The sequence below is a fragment of the Pseudophryne corroboree genome, chromosome 4, assembly GCF_028390025.1.
Source record: "Pseudophryne corroboree isolate aPseCor3 chromosome 4, aPseCor3.hap2, whole genome shotgun sequence".
NCBI lineage: Eukaryota > Metazoa > Chordata > Amphibia > Anura > Myobatrachidae > Pseudophryne > Pseudophryne corroboree.
Genome location: NC_086447.1, coordinates 24,415,762 through 24,431,443, shown reverse-complemented (window position 1 = coordinate 24,431,443; position 15,682 = coordinate 24,415,762). Strand labels below are relative to the sequence as shown.

Genomic DNA, 15,682 nt, shown 5'->3' with positions numbered 1-15,682 from the left:
TAAAAATAGTGAAAAAAACAAATACAGAAGTGGGGTGAGAAACAAAGAGTGATGAATGATGAATGAAATAGATTATAAATGCTATTGGTCTATTTTCATAATATATGGAATCCCTCCAATTACGTTTAATTGGCATATATCAATTATATACAAAATAGGAGAAACATAAACTGAATACAGATTACAGACATGCATTCAGGTTCATTTCCAACAATATATAGCTCCTCGGATCTGAGTACATATAGTTAGAATCATCTCAAGTGTATATTGGTAACATATAAGCTACTAAACAATCCCTGAATCATAGGAAAGATGTATAGCTGTTCTCTTCATTTAGTCCCTTTGGTGTCAGGGTGTCCATTAGGATAATCAACCTAGTTTCCTGTTTGAGGAGCTCCCGATCTATGTCTCCTCCTCTAATATTCAAGGTGATTCTCTTCATGCCGAAAGCTGTCAGGCCTCTAGAGATGCCTTGATGGTATCTTAAGAAATGTCGGGCCACTGGTGAGAGTGTCTTCATCAATTCTTTGTCCCTTTGAAAAGGGACAAAGAATTGAGGAAGACACTCTCACCAGGGCCCGACATTTCTTAAGATACCATCAAGGCATCTCTAGAGGCCTGACAGCTTTCGGCATGAAGAGAATCACCTTGAATATTAGAGGAGGAGACATAGATCGGGAGCTCCACAAACAGGAAACTAGGTTGATTTTCCTAATGGAAACCCTGACACCAAAGGGACTAAATGAAGAGAACAGCTATACATCTTTCCTATGATTCAGGGATTGTTTAGTAGCTTATATGTTACCAATATACACTTGAGATGATTCTAACTATATGTACTCAGATCTGAGGAGCTATATATTGTTGGAAATGGACCTGAATGCATGTCTGTAATCTGTATTCAGGGTATGTTTCTCCTATTTTGTATATAATTGATATATGCCAATTAAACGTAATTGGAGGGATTTCATATATTATGAAAATAGACCAATAGCATTTATAATCTATTTCATTCATCATTCATCACTCTTTGTTTCTCACCCCACTTCTGTATTTGTTTTTTTCACTATTTTTATGTTTTATTTCACTTGTGACCATATACACGATTTTGATCGATGAGACTGTTACATACGATTATTCTTTTCACTATTACTCTTATTACAAGGGAATGAATCTCTCCAGAGATATGAGAGATTATTCTTGTACACCACTCACATTCTTCAGGAATCACTAGTTGCCCCTCATTAGGGAGCATTCATTTCACACTCATATTCACTTTATGATCACATATTTATTTATGAATTTGGCCTTATCATATCTGGGAAATACGAGACCAAATATCCTGATGGGAAGAAATAAATCATATGAAGACATATATGGTTATTTGTGGATATGAAGACACACATGGTTATTTTTAGAGATTTAGATGATTTAATAATCACTCTCTGTCTATCATTTTACACTTGCACTTTTTTTTTCTTGGATACTTATTTTTTTAATCTCCCCCAGACTAAGGGTATTATTCCCTATGTAGTTATATAACCATAAAAATAATTACATATTCAATAATTATTGCAATCACAATTTAGTCCATGGATCTAGAACCAAGATCCATGGATATGGAAGGTTACCTTCTGATTTTACTGATGTCATTAGGAAATTATTTTTTATTTATTTATTAGAGAATTATTATTTATTCACAAACAGGAATATCCGCTGAATATCCTTGGCACATTTATATCTCCACATTTAATAATTAATCTAAATATATACATATATCTACTTGATGAGATTGCCCTTGAACAGACCGTGACCTAATCATGGTATTTCCAATAATTCTGTGTATTATTGGTTACATCATAAAAACATAGATAATAGTCTGAATTCTGATTTGAGAAATTTCTGGTCATTGATCCATTAATAAATTTGATTTATACATGTTTTATTAACATGAGACCTAATATCTATTATTTATTTATTTATTTATTAACAGTTTCTTATATAGCGCAGCAAATTCCGTTGCGCTTTACAATTTGAAATAACAATAACAAACTGGGTGATAACAGTCATAGAGGTAGGAAGGCCCTGCTCGCAAGCTTACAATCTATAGGGAAATAGGCATATGTACACAAGGAAAGGTGCTATCTTTTGCATAGAATGAGAAGACATGTGAGGATATGTGTGGACTGTACAGAGTGGATGTAATTTGATAGGAAGGTTTATGAAAGTTATGTGGGTGGTTCAGGAATTAGATACGCTTGCCTAAAGAGGTGAGTTTTGAGGGAACGCTTGAAGGTTTGGAGACTAGAGGAGAGGCTTATTGTGCGTGCTAGGGCATTCCACAGAGTGGGTGCAGCCCGATGAAAGTCCTGCAGTCGTGAGTGGGAGCGAGTAATGAGTGTGGATGAGAGACGCAGGTCTTGTGAAGAGCGAAGAGGTCGGGTTGGGAGATATTTTGTGATAAGCAAAGTGATGTACGTTGGTGTAGTTTGGTTAATGGCCTTGTGTGTGAGTAAAAGTATTTTATATTGAATGCGGTAGAGTACAGGTAACCAATGGAGGGACTGACAGAGTGGATCTGCAGATGATGAACGTCTAGCGAGGAAGATAAGCCTCGCCGCTGCATTCAGAATGGATTGTAGTGGTGAGAGTCTCGTTTTGGGAAGACCAGTTAGGAGACTATTGCAATAATCAATGCGGGAGATAATGAGAGCGTGGATTAGAGTTTTAGCAGTGTCTTGTGTAAGGTATGGCCGTATTTTGGATATGTTTTTTAGATGCATGTAACATGATCTTGAGACAGATTGAATGTGGGGAACAAAGGACAGATCAGAGTCAAGGATGACACCTAGGCAGCGAGCTTGTGGGGTAGGGTAGATAGTCGAGTTTTCAACAGTGATAGAGATATCAGGTTGGAAACTACTATTGGCCGGTGGAAATATAATTAGCTCTGTCTTTGAAATATTAAGTTTGAGGTGGCGAGATGTCATCCAGGATGAGATGGCAGAAAGGCATTCAGTGACACGGTCCAGTACAGATAGGGACAATATCTATAAGACAATATCTATAAGAAAAATATCCAATTACCGATTCATCAATTAACTTTGTCCACAATATGAGATCAAAAATAAATATCATGTGTCTGATGAGATCTATAGTGCCCAATAGCTATATGAGTCTGAATACATGTCAGTACTGAGACGGAGGCTTTGTAGTATAGATAGACATTCGAGTAGTTTAGTCTGAATAGGCATTCGAGTAGTCCAGTCTGAATGAAGTCTATCTAAATTGAGATCGATCTAGCCCATCTGAGATGACGGCATAGGGAAATTCAGTGAAGACTAATCATGTGATTAGTACGTCATCGGGTGAGGTGGCAATATGCTATAGGACACTTAATTTGGAAAAAGCAAACCCTATTGGCGGACTGCGGCAACCGCCGGTATTTAAGGGTGAACCAGAAAACAATCTGGTTCTGCCTCTGATGAAGCGAACAGCGAAGCGTGCGTCAGGCTAGCTGCGCACGTTAGGTAGTCACCGGAATATGCCTAATTAGATAGAATCAGAAAGCTATCATAGTCGAAAGTGTCACAATCCCTGCTAGTTGCGGGAAGCATAGGAGGGAAGCAGCATTACCAGTTGTTCATGAAATAATTTACTGTGCATGTGAAAGTTCTGAGAGTGGTGAATTATATCTAACAGTGTTCACAAGGCTATATATCAAAGCCTTAATGTGTATAGTACCTGATAATTTAATATATATATATGTGTGTCTAGACTAGGAGTTATCTAGCTGAGCGCCTTAACCCCTGCAAACCGTGGGGACTATAGGAATGAAGCAGCAATATGAGATGCTGATTAAACCATCTCACTGCGCAAAAAAACGTACTGGGTGTATGAAAACTGTATCAAACTAGTGTCCATAAGGCTGCATAATAAAGCCTAAAAAAACGTGTATTATTGGACACCTAATAGGTGTATGAGCCTGCATTAGTGAACTGTATCCAATAGTGTCTATAAGGCTGTATAATAAAGCCTAAACACACATACTATTAGACACGTAGTATCTGTATGAGACTATATCAGAAATCATTAAACAACACTGAATGTGTGAAATCTTTCTGAGCAATAAGGAACCACAGACTGTCCAATATCCTTAGGTCCCAGGTGTAATTGTCACTATACACATACTCCAATGGCTCAGCAATATGTTGAAATGAATAATGCATGAACTTATTAACTCACACCCAGATAAGAACGGGGTGAGCTCTAATTATCTCTGTCAATAATACAGAGGAATAAATAACCTGCATGATCTCATATGGATCATTAAACATATATTGGTATATAGGAACTCTGAATGTAAGCATTGTGATACGTAATAAATCATTGACATACCATACTATATTCCCTGACAAGGGATTACTGATTACTCCATTGCCAGCAATCACTTTAGCTTTAAATGAGCCCAAATGACGCTACACTGAAATTGGGATGTTGGTGTTTATAATTTGAGGCAATTCAAAGGCTTGATACTGTCAGAGCCTAGTCTCTGAGCTAACAACAGCCGTCTCTCTCTGAGTGGATACATTTGTATCTCTGTGCCCTCATGTTTCTATTGCAGTGGATACAATACGGCTTATGAAACCTAGGAAGACACACAGGTGCTATTGCGATCTCATGATAGAGTCTGTACATTCACTCTGAGAAATAGTGAAAATACAACACACATTTTGGTTTGATCACTTTATTTTGAATAATTTCAACAGCACACATAATAAGTTATTACAGTTATATCATTATCATACATAATGACATCTGGTAAACCCTGCCTGAATGATTGTATTTCTTAAATCCTGGGAGGGATTGGAAAAATTTTTTGGAAATTCACTCTAGGATTCCCTTCAGTAGTATAAACATAAACTACAGATATACAGGAATTATATATTCCTAATACACTTTTGACTAAAAATTGATCAATTTTGATAATAAGATATGAGTCAATCCGGTGACATCTAGTGTGCTGCATCTCTATTTTTTAATCACGATTTTCTTTCTATTTACACTATTCTATTTTTTTCTTAATATTCGCTGGTTTTACTATATATCATAATAAAAGTTACACTTTAATATAAAATTGTGTGCACCACTATAGGGCATTTCGAACCCTTTCTCCTTCCTTCTGTTGCAAATTTATTGTGCCGGTGGTAGCACCCCCCAAGCATTTTTGAATAACACTAACGTGTCTTGGATAACAAAAATGGGGTTTATTCTCTGGATATATAACCTGTGTGACTAACATTACAGCAATTTATACCTGTGTAAGATAATGGGACATGGTACACTGCACCGATTTTTTAAATATAACTTGGAGAATGCTTTATACTTGGTATAGTTTTGGGTTTGTAAAATGTCAGTACTGACATCTAAGTTTATCACAAGCATCATCCTTCGAGCAGCAATTGAACCAGCGACCTAAAGATTTCTGTACCAATTTCCTCTACAATCCTCTGCTTTACCAGCTGAGATATCGAAGGATTCCATTATTGTACCACTGTGATATTACGTGCTATTAAAATGATTGAGTGTTAATTTTAAACATTATCAACTTTACAAGCAAAATGAAAAATTATTTGACTACACAAAAGAGATTCAACTACTTTTTCCTGTGTTGCTTTATCACACAAATTGTCATGTTTAATCATTTGGAAAATATCACTAATAGTTTGACTTATATTTGTGAAATTACTATCAACTGACTACAGAGCTAGTTTGGAAAGCACTTTCAATAGATTTTTTAGTGTAGCCAAACTTACATCAAGATTAGAGATGCTTGAGCCTATCAAACCTTCTACACTCTTTTAAATTTTGCTTGTTTTGTAAACTAATCAAGTGTTCAAGGAATGATGGGGATATTCCATTGTTTGTTCTGATTTGACAATCCATTTTGGACAATAAGCGGCCCTTTTGAGCTAGTGAAGATAATTGTGCTACATGAGAGTATGCACAGACAATTATTTTTCTTTTTTTTGTATTAAAGCACAATTTTTAATAAAGGAGAGGTTAAAGATATAATAATTAGCACTGAAAGTCATCTGACACGATTTGAAAGTAAAATGTTGTGCATTGAAAGTAACCAAAGATCTTTCTACATTGAGTGGACATCATTTTCTTTCAAATGAATTTGATATTTTGCTAAATGTATAAAACTTTCTTACAAATTTGACATTTAAAATGCATTTGTAATTAATAAATGCTACTTAGTATGGCTGCTGAGATTCCTGGGCTCAGTCTCAAGTAGAGGAGGAGAATGACGGATAGAGAAAGAGAGAACAGGCAGGCATCCTAAAGTTTTTGATGTGCAAGTGCCTGACTCACCCTGAGCAACACTGGTTTCAAGCTTTTAGCAAATTTTCTGAAAAATAAAACAACCATGTGGTCGTAGTCGGCAGGATTTGAACCTGCGCGGGGAGACCCCAATGGATTTCTAGTCCATCGCCTTAACCACCCGGCCACGACTACCTCTCATGCAATATGATGTTTTCACAAAATTTTCTCTATGGTTTGAGCTACTTCATTTCAGGCTGTGAGGATGACTGAAGTAATATTGTATCAGAGATGATTTCCATGGGAAGTTAATCCTGACCACAGTGACCTGCGTTAATGATTTTTAAAATATAACTTGGAGAATGCTTTATACTTGGTATAGTTTTGGGTTTGCAAAATGTCAGTACTGACATCTAAGTTTATCAAAAGCTTCATCCTTCGAGCCGGAATTGAACCTAAGGATTTCTGTACCAATCTCCTCTAAAGTCCCGCGCTCTACCAGCTGAGCTATCGAAGGATTCTATGATGATACAGCTGTGATATTACGTGCTATTAAAATGATTGAGCGTTAATTTTAAACATTATCAACTTTCCAAGCAAGATGAAAAAATTATTTGACTACACAAAAGAGATTCAACTACTTATTCCTGTGTTGCTTTATCACACAAATTGTCATGTTTAATCATTTGGAAAATATCACTAATAGTTTGGCTTATATTTGTGCAATTACTATCAACTGGCTACAGAGCTAGTTTGGAAAGCACTTTCAATATATTTTTTAGTGTAGCCAAACTTACATCAAGATTAGAGATGCTTGAGCCTATCAAACCTTCTACACTCTTTTAAATTTTGCTTGTTTTGTAAACTAATCAAGTGTTCCAGGAATGATGGGGATATTCCATTGTTTGTTCTGATTTGACAATTAATTTAGGACAATGAGCGGCCCTTTTGAGCTAGTGAAGATAATTGTGCTACATGAGAGTATGCACAGACAATTATTTTTATTTTTTTGCATTAAAGCACAATTTTTAATAAAGGAGAGGTTAATGATATAATAATTAGCACTGAAAGTCATCTGACACGATTTGAAAGTAAAATGTTGTGCATTGAAAGTAACCAAAGCTCTTTTTACTTTGAGTGGACATCATTTTCTTTCAAATGAATTTGATATTTTGCTAAATGTACAAAACTTTCTTACAAATTTGACATTGAAAATGCATTTGTAATTAATAAATGCTACTTAGTATGGCTGCTGAGATTCCTGGGCTCAGTCTCAAGTAGAGGAGGAGAATGACGGATAGAGAAAGAGAGAACAGGCAGGCATCCTAAAGATTTTGATGTGCCAGTTCCTGACTCACCCTGAGCAACACTGGTTTCAAGCTTTTAGCAAATTTTCTGAAAACTAAAACAACCATGTGGTCGTAGTCGGCAGGATTTGAACCTGTGCGGGGAGACCCCAATGGATTTCTAGTCCATCACCTTAACCACTCGGCCACGACTACCTCTCATGCAATGTGATGTTTTTACAAAAGTTTCTCTATGGGTTGAGCTACTTCATTTTAGGCTGTGAGGATGACTGAAGTAATATTGTATCAGAGATGATTTCCATGGGAAGTAAATCCTGACCACAGTGGCCTGCATTAATGATTTTTAAAAAATAACTTGGAGAATGCTTTATACTTGGTATAGTTTTGGGTTTGAAAAATGTCAGTACTGACATCTAAGTTTATCAAAAGTGTCATACTTCAAACCGGAATTGAACCAGCAACTTAAGGATTTCTGTATCAATCTCCTTTACAGTCTTCCGCTCTACCAGCTGAGATATCAAAGGATTCCAAGATTTGTACACCTGTGATATTACGTGCTATTAAAATGATTGAGCGTTAATTTGAAAGATTATCAACTTTCCAAGCAAAATGAAAAATTATTTGACTACACAAAAGAGATTCAACTACTTATTCCTGTGTTGCTTTATCACACAAATTGTCATGTTTAATCATTTGGAAAATATCACTAATAGTTTGACTTATATTTGTGCAATTACTATCAACTGGCTACAGAGCTAGTTTGGAAAGCACTTTCAATATATTTTTTAGTGTAGCCAAACTTACATCAAGATTAGAGATGCTTGAGCCTATCAAACCTTCTACACTCTTTTGAATTTTGCTTGTTTTGTAAACTAATCAAGTGTTCCAGGAATGATGGTGATATTCCATTGTTTGTTCTGATTTGACAAATCATTTTGGACAATAAGCGGCCCTTTTGAGCTAGTGAAGATAATTGTGCTACATGAGAGTATGCACAGACAATTATTTTTCTTTTTTTGCATTAAAGCACAATTTTTAATAAAGGAGAGGTTAATGATATAATAATTAGCACTGAAAGTCATCTGACACGATTTGAAAGTAAAATGTTGTGCATTGAAAGTAACCAAAGCTCTTTTTACTTTGAGTGGACATCATTTTCTTTCAAATGAATTTGATATTTTGCTAAATGTACAAAACTTTCTTACAAATTTGACATTCAAAATGCATTTGTAATTAATAAATGCTACTTAGTATGGCTGCTGAGATTCCTGTGCTCAGTCTCAAGGAGAGGAGGAGAATGTGGGATAGAGAAAGAGAGAACAGGCAGGCATCCTAAAGATTTTGATGTGCCAGTTCCTGACTCAACCTGAACATCACTGGTTTCAAGCTTTTAGCAGATTTTCTGAATAATAAAACAACCATATGGTCGTAGTCAGCAGGATTTGAACTTGTGCGGGGAGACCCCAATGGATTTTTAGTCCATCGCCTTAACCACTCGGCCACGACTACCTCTCATGCAATGTGATGTTTTCACAAAAGTTTCTCTATGGTTTGAGCTACTTCATTTCAGGCTGTGAGGATGACTGAAGTAATATTGTATCAGAGATGATTTCCATGGGAAGTTAATCCTGACCACAGTGGCCTGCGTTAATGATTTTTAAAATATAACTTGGAGAATGCTTTATACTTGGTATAGTTTTGGGTTTGTAAAATGTCAGTACTGACATCTAAGTTTATCAAAAGCATCATCCTTCGAGCCGGAAATGAAGCAGCGACCTTAGGATTTCTGTACCAATCTCCTCTACAGTCCTCCGCTCTACCAGCTGAGATATCGAAGGATTCCATGATTGTACCACTATGATATTACGTGCTGTTAAAATGATTGAGTATTAATTTTAAACATTATCAACTTTCCAAGCAAAATGAAAAATGATTTGACTACACAAAAGAGATTCAACTACTTATTCCTGTGTTGCTTTATCACACAAAGTATCATGTTTAATCATTTGGAAAATATCACTAATAGTTTGACTTATATTTGTGCAATTACTATCAACTGCTACAGAGCTAGTTTGGAAAGCACTTTCAATATATTTTTTAGTGTAGCCAAACTTACATCAAGATTAGAGATGCTTGAGCCTATCAAACCTTCTACACTCTTTTAAATTTTGCTTGTTTTGTAAACTAATCAAGTGTTCCAGGATTGATGGGGATATTCCATTGTTTGTTCTGAATTGACAAATCATTTTGGACAATGAGCGGCCCTTTTGAGCTAGTGACGATAATTGTGCTACATGAGAGTATGCACAGACAATTATTTTTCTTTTTTTGCATTAAAGCACAAATTTTAATAAAGGAGAGGTTAATGATATAATAATTAGCACTGAAAGTCATTTGACACGATTTGAAAGTAAAATGTTGTGCATTGAAATTAACCATAGCTCTTTTTACTTTGAGTGGACATCATTTTCTTTCAAATGAATTTGATATTTTGCTAAATGTACAAAACTTTCTTACAAATTTGACATTCAAAATGCATTTGGAATTAATAAATGCTACTTAGTATGGCTTCTGAGATTCCTGGGCTCAGTCTCAAGTAGAGCAGGAGAATGTGGAATAGAGAAAGAGAGAACAGGCAGGCATCCTAAAGATTTTGATGTGCCAGTGCCTGACTCACCCTAAACAACACTGGTTTCAAGCTTTTAGCAGATTTTCTGAATAATAAAACAACCATATGGTCGTAGTCAGCAGGATTTGAACTTGTGCGGGGAGACCCCAATGGATTTTTAGTCCATCTCCTTAACAACTCGGCCACGACTACCTCTCATGCAATGTGATGTTTTCACAAAAGTTTCTCTATGGTTTGAGCTACTTCATTTCAGGCTGTGAGGATGACTGAAGTAATATTGTATCAGAGATGATTTCCATGGGAAGGTAATCCTGACCACAGTGGCCTGCGTTAATGATTTTTAAAATATAACTTGGAGAATGCTTTATACTTGGTATAGTTTTGGGTTTGTAAAATGTCAGTACTGACATCTAAGTTTATCAAAAGCATCATCCTTCGAGCCGGAAATGAAGCAGCGACCTTAGGATTTCTGTACCAATCTCCTCTACAGACCTCCGCTCTACCAGCTGAGATATCGAAGGATTCCATGATTGTACACCTGTGATATTACGTGCTATTAAAATGATTGAGCGTTAATTTTAAACATTATCAACTTTCCAAGCAAAATGAAAAATGATTTGACTACACAAAAGAGATTCAACTACTTATTCCTGTGTTGCTTTATCACACAAATTGTCATGTTTAATCATTTGGAAAATATCACTAATAGTTTGACTTATATTTGTGCAATTACTATCAACTGGCTACAGAGCTAGTTTGGAAAGCACTCTCAATAGATTTTTTAGTGTAGCCAAACTTACATCAAGATTAGAGATGCTTGAGCCTGTCAAACCTTCTACACTCTTTTGAAGTTTACTTGTTTTGTAAACTAATCAAGTGTTCCAGGAATGATGGGGATATTCCATTGTTTGTTCTGATTTGACAATCCATTTTGGACAATGAGTGGCCCTTTTGAGCTATTGAAGATAATTGTGCTACATGAGAGTATGCACAGACAATTATTTTTCTTTTTTTTGCATTAAAGCACAATTTTTAATAAAGGAGAGGTTAATGATATAATAATTAGCACTGAAAGTCATTTGACACGATTTGAAAGTAAAATGTTGTGCATTGAAATTAACCATAGCTCTTTTTACTTTGAGTGGACATCATTTTCTTTCAAATGAATTTGATATTTTGCTAAATGTACAAAACTTTCTTACAAATTTGACATTCAAAATGCATTTGTAATTAATAAATGCTACTTAGTATGGCTGCTGAGATTCCTGGGCTCAGTCTCAAGGAGAGGAGGAGAATGGGGGATAGAGAAAGAGAGAACAGGCAGGCATCCTAAAGATTTTGATGTGCCAGTTCCTGACTCACCCTGAGCAACACTGGGTTCAAGCTTTTAGCAAATTTTCTGAAAAATTAAACAACCATGTGGTCATAGTCGTCAGGATTTGAACTTGTGTGGGGCGACATCAATGGATTTTTAGTCCATTACCTTAACCACTCGGCCACGACTACCTCTCATGCAATGTGATGTTTTCACAAAAGTTTCTCTATGGGTTGAGCTACTTCATTTCAGGCTGTGAGGATGACTGAAGTAATATTGTATCAGAGATGATTTCCATGGGAAGTAAATCCTGACCACAGTGGCCTGCATTAATGATTTTTAAAAAATAACTTGGAGAATGCTTTATACTTGGTATAGTTTTGGGTTTTAAAAATGTCAGTACGGACATCTAAGTTTATCAAAAGTGTCATACTTCAAACCGGAATTGAACCAGCAACTTAATGATTTCTGTACCAATCTCCTTTACAGTCTTCCGCTCTACCAGCTGAGATATTGAAGGATTCCACGATTTGTACACCTGTGATATTACGTGCTATTAAAATGATTGAGCGTTAATTTGAAACATTATCAACTTTCCAAGCAAAATGAAAAATTATTTGACTACACAAAAGAGATTCAACTACTTATTCCTGTGTTGCTTTATCACACAAATTGTCATGTTTAATCATTTGGAAAATATCACTAATAGTTTGAATGATAGTGCAATTACTATCAACTGGCTACAGAGCTAGTTTGGAAAGCACTTTCAATAGATTTTTTAGTGTAGCCAAATTTACATCAAGATTAGAGATGCTTGAGCCTATCAAACCTTCTACACTCTTTTAAATTTTGCTTGTTTTGTAAACTAATCAAGTGTTCCAGGAATGATGGGGATATTCCATTGTTTGTTCTGATTTGACAAATCATTTTGGACAATAAGCGGCCCTTTTGAGCTAGTGAAGATAATTGTGCTACATGAGAGTATGCACAGACAATTATTTTTCTTTTTTTGCATTAAAGCACAATTTTTAATAAAGGAGAGGTTAATGATATAATAATTAGCACTGAAAGTCATCTGACATGATTTGAAAGTAAAATGTTGTGCATTGAAAGTAACCAAAGCTCTTTTTACTTTGAGTGGACATCATTTTCTTTCAAATGAATTTGATATTTTGCTAAATGTACAAAACTTTCTTACAAATTTGACATTCAAAATGCATTTGTAATTAATAAATGCTACTTAGTATGGCTGCTGAGATTCCTGTGCTCAGTCTCAAGGAGAGGAGGAGAATGTGGGATAGAGAAAGAGAGAACAGGCAGGCATCCTAAAGATTTTGATGTGCCAGTTCCTGACTCAACCTGAACATCACTGGTTTCAAGCTTTTAGCAAATTTTCTGAATAATAAAACAACCATATGGTCGTAGTCAGCAGGATTTGAACCTGCTGGGAGACCCCAATGGATTTTTAGTCCATCGCCTTAACCACTCGGCCACGACTACCTCTCATGCAATGTGATGTTTTCACAAAAGTTTCTCTATGGGTTGAGCTACTTCATTTCAGGCTGTGAGGATGACTGAAGTAATATAGTATCAGAGATGATTTCCATGGGAAGTTAATCCTGACCACAGTGACCTGCGTTAATGATTTTTAAAATATAACTTGGAGAATGCTTTATACTTGGTATAGTTTTGGGTTTGTAAAATGTCAGTACTGACATCTAAGTTTATCTAAAACGTCATCCTTCAAGCCAGAATTGAACCAGTGACCTAAGGATTTCTGTACCAATCTCCTCTACAGTCCTCTGCTCTACCAGCAGAGATATCGAATGATTCCATGATCATACAACTATGATATTACGTGCTGTTAAAATGATTGAGTATTAATTTTAAACATTATCAACTTTCCAAGCAAAATGAAAAATGATTTGACTACACAAAAGAGATTCAACTACTTATTCCTGTGTTGCTTTATCACACAAAGTATCATGTTTAATAATTTGGAAAATATCACTAATAGTTTGACTTATATTTGTGCAATTACTATCAACTGCTACAGAGCTAGTTTGGAAAGCACTTTCAATATATTTTTTAGTGTAGCCAAACTTACATCAAGATTAGAGATGCTTGAGCCTATCAAACCTTCTACACTCTTTTAAATTTTGCTTGTTTTGTAAACTAATCAAGTGTTCCAGGATTGATGGGGATATTCCATTGTTTGTTCTGATTTGACAAATCATTTTGGACAATGAGCGGCCCTTTTGAGCTAGTGACGATAATTGTGCTACATGAGAGTATGCACAGACAATTATTTTTCTTTTTTTGCATTAAAGCACAAATTTTGATAAAGGATAGGTTAATGATATAATAATTAGCACTGAAAGTCATCTGACATGATTTGAAAGTAAAATGTTGTGCATTGAAAGTAACCAAAGCTCTTTTTACTTTGAGTGGACATCATTTTCTTTCAAATGAATTTGATATTTTGCTAAATGTACAAAACTTTCTTACAAATTTGACATTCAAAATGCATTTGTAATTAATAAATGCTACTTAGTATGGCTTCTGAGATTCCTGGGCTCAGTCTCAAGTAGAGCAGGAGAATGTGGGATAGAGAAAGAGAGAACAGGCAGGCATCCTAAAGATTTTGATGTGCCAGTGCATGACTCACCCTAAACAACACTGGTTCCAAGCTTTTAGCAAATTTTCTGAAGAATTAAACAACTATGTGGTTGTAGTTGGCAGGATTTGAACCTGCGTGGGGAGACCCCAATGGATTTCTAGTCCGTCACCTTAACCACTCGGCCACGACTACCCCTCATGCAATGTGATGTTTTCACAAAAGTTTCTCTATGGGTATAGCTACTTCATTTCAGGCTGTGAGGATGACTGAAGTAATATTGTATCAGAGATGATTTCCATGGGAAGTTAATACTGACCACAGTGGCCTGCATTAATGATTTATAAAAATAACTTGGAGAATGCTTTATACTTGGTATAGTTTTGGGTTTGAAAAATGTCAGTACTGACATCTAAGTTTATCAAAAGCGTCATCCTTCGAGCCAGAATTGAACCAGCGACCTAAGGATTTCTGTACCAATCTCCTCTATAGTCCTCCGCTCTACCAGCTGAGCTATCGAAGGATTCAATGATTTGTACTCCTAAGATATTACGTGCTATTAAAATGATTGAGCGTTAATTTTAAACATTATCAACTTTCCAAGCAAAATGAAAAATGATTTGACTACACAAAAGAGATTCAACTACTTATTCCTGTGTTGCTTTATCACACAAATTGTCATGTTTAATCATTTGGAAATTATCACTAATAGTTTGACTTATATTTGTGCAATTACTATCAACTGGCTACAGAGCTAGTTTGGAAAGCACTTTCAATAGATTTTTTAGTGTAGCCAAACATACATCAAGATTAGAGATGCTTGAGCCTATCAAACCTTCTACACTCTTTTGAAGTTTACTTGTTTTGTAAACTAATCAAGTGTTCCAGGAATGATGTGGATATTCCATTGTTTGTTCTGATTTGACAATCCATTTTGGACAATGAGCGGCCCTTTTGAGCTATTGAAGATAATTGTGCTACATGAGAGTATGCACAGACAATTATTTTTCTTTTTTTTTGCATTAAAGCACAATTTTTAATAAAGGAGAGGTTAATGATATAATAATTAGCACTGAAAGTCATTTGACACGATTTGAAAGTAAAATGTTGTGCATTGAAATTAACCATAGCTCTTTTTACTTTGAGTGGACATCATTTTCTTTCAAATGAATTTGATATTTTGCTAAATGTACAAAACTTTCTTACAAATTTGACATTCAAAATGCATTTGTAATTAATAAATGCTACTTAGTATAGCTGCTGAGATTCCTGGGCTCAGTCTCAAGGAGAGGAGGAGAATGGGGGATAGAGAAAGAGAGAACAGGCAGGCATCCTAAAGATTTTGATGTGCCAGTTCCTGACTCACCCTGAGCAACACTGGGTTCAAGCTTTTAGCAAATTTTCTGAAAAATTAACAACCATGTGGTCATAGTCGGCAGGATTTGAACTTGTGCGGGGCGACATCAATGGATTTTTAGTCCATTACC

General features: G+C 35.6%; 6 non-coding genes across 6 annotated transcripts; all 6 read right to left on the bottom strand.

The window, feature by feature from the left end:
* Positions 1 to 6,440: 6,440 nt before the first annotated feature.
* TRNAS-AGA (transfer RNA serine (anticodon AGA)) lies at positions 6,441 to 6,522 on the bottom strand. The gene has a single exon. It is a non-coding gene; the product is annotated as a tRNA-Ser (tRNA).
* Positions 6,523 to 7,747: 1,225 nt separating this feature from the next.
* Positions 7,748 to 7,829, bottom strand: TRNAS-AGA (transfer RNA serine (anticodon AGA)). Its single transcript has one exon. It is a non-coding gene; the product is annotated as a tRNA-Ser (tRNA).
* Positions 7,830 to 9,061: 1,232 nt separating this feature from the next.
* TRNAF-AAA (transfer RNA phenylalanine (anticodon AAA)) lies at positions 9,062 to 9,143 on the bottom strand. Its single transcript has one exon. It is a non-coding gene; the product is annotated as a tRNA-Phe (tRNA).
* A 3,855-nt stretch (positions 9,144 to 12,998) lies between these two features.
* Positions 12,999 to 13,078, bottom strand: TRNAF-AAA (transfer RNA phenylalanine (anticodon AAA)). The gene has a single exon. It is a non-coding gene; the product is annotated as a tRNA-Phe (tRNA).
* Positions 13,079 to 14,308: 1,230 nt separating this feature from the next.
* Positions 14,309 to 14,390, bottom strand: TRNAS-AGA (transfer RNA serine (anticodon AGA)). Its single transcript has one exon. It is a non-coding gene; the product is annotated as a tRNA-Ser (tRNA).
* Positions 14,391 to 14,628: 238 nt separating this feature from the next.
* TRNAY-AUA (transfer RNA tyrosine (anticodon AUA)) lies at positions 14,629 to 14,718 on the bottom strand. The gene is given in 2 exon segments: positions 14,629 to 14,664; positions 14,682 to 14,718. It is a non-coding gene; the product is annotated as a tRNA-Tyr (tRNA).
* Between the last annotated feature and the right edge of the window lie 964 nt (positions 14,719 to 15,682).